Source organism: Aedes albopictus, chromosome 2 (genome assembly GCF_035046485.1).
Source record: "Aedes albopictus strain Foshan chromosome 2, AalbF5, whole genome shotgun sequence".
NCBI lineage: Eukaryota > Metazoa > Arthropoda > Insecta > Diptera > Culicidae > Aedes > Aedes albopictus.
The window spans coordinates 366,787,773-366,791,266 of NC_085137.1; positions in this window are offsets into that span (position 1 = coordinate 366,787,773).

The following is a 3,494-nucleotide window of genomic DNA, read 5'->3' on the forward strand; positions in this document are numbered from 1 at the left end:
TAGATATGCAGACATGCAGTCATTACTCGGTTTTGAGGAGATTCAACGCTGAATATGTGGAAATTTTTCAAAACAGCTCCTAGTAATAACCCATGTTCAGAATTCCTCCGAGAAGCTTATCTGAAATATTTTCAAACAATGTGTGATGACTTTCATGCGAAAGTGTTCTAAAATTCATTTTAAACTTCATAATTTTGATTGATTTTTTTTTTCTTGGAATTTTGCCGAAAAGTTCACATCACGTATGTGGCATTCTCATTCCCACCTAATGGATCTGACCAGAGATAACGTCTATCGTGTATCCACAATAACAAAGCATTAGATACACAAATGTTTACATACAAGATGTTGGAATCTTAAACATGCCAGCCTGGTGGTTCACATGAACACATAAAAAACTATGTTAAAATCAAAAATATTTGAGGTAAATTCAAATAAATTGTCAATTTGTTCAGACCACAAAAATAAAATAAGTTTGGAGCCAAGTGAACGTCACATTGGAAATAAATGCAATCCATGTTTGAAACAAAAATGCATCTTCTGACAGATTTTGTTAGAAATAAATGCAAATATTTTTGTTTTTTTTTTGGGCTGCTCGGCCCTACGGAAATGTTTGCTTTCCCATTAAACTTATAAAATCATTTCCATCGCAGGAAAAACCCACCTCCCGGGTTGTACTTTGAATGCCAACAGCATGTTTACAACTATTAGATAATATACGCTCCCACCGAAAACAACGGGATTTCGTGGAGACTTTTGGTGAACCTTGCCTTTTTTGCAGGAGGAAATCTTGTTTAATGTTGCAGCTGGAACTAGTAAGTTTTGTTTATGTTCTCGACGGCAGAACGGGGGATTCCTCAATGGGTATTGTCGAAATAAATGTGTAATTGAGTTATTTTTTAAAAATTAAAATTTTAGTTTTAACCATTTTATCAGTTTACCGAATAAACATGAATATTTTTGTTTCAAATGAACAAAATTTGTCTCCGTGAACATCAAAAACTCTGTAAAACTTAGTCGATCTCGAAATAGATATTTTGCAATAATCAATACAAGAAACAAAAAATCTTGAAATGTCAGGAAGCTTTAATGATTTAGTTGACATTCTGGGCTTGTATTTCAATATTGTGGATATTTCTCAATTATTTTAAAAATCGCCCCCTTTGTAGTATTTTCGCCCTCCAATTATAGTTTTTGACATTTTCACCCCCCTGGGCCTGATTTTCGCCCCCAGGGGGGCGATTTCGCCCACTTTGGGAATCACCGATTTAAATTGTGCTGGCTTCTTGATACTCAATAATCAATAATCAATGGAATATTCCATTGAAGAAGTTAAGCTTGTTTGTAATCGTACTACATGTAGTACGTCTAGTATTAACCCCTATCACCGCTCCCATTCACTCTCAACGAGCGTGCAGAGTGCAAAACTCCGTAAAGCCACGATTCGATCATCATCAGTGCAGTGCAGAGGGGTGGTAATCGTAGCCGCAGCACCACACAGTGCAATGATTACGCCATATTATTATAATCTTCAGTTCCAGGCCCCCACGCGAAAATAGGCCAAACGCGAGCGCGGTGATACTTGAATGTCATGAGTAAACAATTCACCTCGCTGCTGCACGGCACTACTGCACGTCGTCGTCGCCGTCGTGCTGCGGTGGTCGATGGTGATGGTGCATTTGCCCCAACCACCACCACCAACCAAATGTTCGTTATTGGGGCCGCGTTTTCCGCTCCTGAAGAAGGATGATGCACCACCCAGTTGCTGGTGCGGGTGAAAGGTAGTGCTGCATTCGGTTGCAGCAGAGCGCAGATGAAGCTACGCCAAGCCAAGCGATAATCATTGTTTGCCAATTTGTCAGTTTTGGTCTGATAGCGCAGCGCAGAGGCAAAAGGAGCAGCAGCGCCGCTGGATCGGATGTTCTCATTATCGCGCTACAGCCGCTGCTGGGTAGTGGGAGAAAGCTTTCGAGACGGTTGGACGTGGATTAAACCAGTGCTGTGTGAAGCATTGGGATGAATGGGGCAATATGCGCCTTCTATTTTTTTTAAATTTCCGGGTCGGGTATTTCCCTTGCGCCTTCTTAGGAACTACACAATATGTTCGTTCTTGTTATTCGGAATTGAAAGTACTTAAAAGTATCATTATCTTCTCGAGAAATAGTGTTGATGGGTAGCGGTTTTGGCTCCCTTCAATTTCTTGAGGTTTGTACTAACGTATAAACCCCGACAATCCATATAAAACGCGACATTAGATAGAACGCTATACAGTGGTTTTTCGGTTTTATCACGATCAAAAAAAAATTTACCGTGATATAAACGAAACCGTAAATTTGGTGAAACGAGAAAAAATGTAATTTTTTCATTCAAAATCGTTCAGCTGTAATATATATGAGTCGTAGTTCACATTTTTAACAGTTTTGGTGGACTGGGCAATGCAGTATTGATTTTATTTTGATTTCGGAATGTTTTAGAACAAGTGTGATAAAAACGAAACGGAAATCGTGATAAAATCGAATAGAAAAGCGTGAATTCGGGCGAGTAGTGATTAAAACGACTAGTGATAAAACCGAAACGCCACTGTACTTGCGTAGTTCTGACAACATAAATGATAACTATAAGTAGGTACTGTCTCTTGTCTCGCGTCGTGTTCTATGTATAGGGCAGTGCATGAAATTATCTCCTTCTCTTTCACTCTTACAGAAATTTTGTAAACAACAAGGCCACGAAACGTCAAAATCCCATACAAAATCAAAACAGTGCAGTGCCCTATACCGGTTTTGGCTCCTCGTGTTTTTGCTCACTCCATCGTGGCTTTGGTATTCGCTACTCTATATTCTCTCTCTCTCTCTCTCTCTCTCTCTCTCTATTTTTGGCGTAACGTCCCAACCCAACTCAGATTAAACCTGCTTTTAGCTGAGTGTGATATGAGCACGTCCACAGTTACTAACTGAGAGCTTCCTCTACCAATGAACATTTTGCATGTGTATATCAAGTAGCAGGCACGACGATATTCTATACCCAAAGAAGTCAAGGTAATAGTCCTAACAAAATATTCTTGGACCGACCGGGAGTCAAGGCCGTCAGTTAGGTTTCCAGCAAAGAACATCGAGATGGATCGTTTTTACCCAGTAGTGCATTCAATCCCGATTTCCCCTGCCACATACATTCATCCCCGCGAACAGGACAGACAATCATTAGGGGGTAGGAGAGTACATCGTTCTAATTAGGCGAACATCACCACCTGTTTACTGTACCGGTTATCGTCCCTGGGCTGGTGCAGTGTTTTTCTGCATTTTGTTTACCTTCATCATTAAAACGTACCGCACCACGCGAATTCATCGTATTCTCGGTAGGTACATATTCCTACATGTATGTTGTCTGGCCGGCGGCGGCGGCCTGGATTGGGGACATTTGATAATGAAGTTGATTATCAGAGAAACATGTGACGACGACGGCTATGACAGAACTGTCAGGTCCAAAGGTTAGAGTTG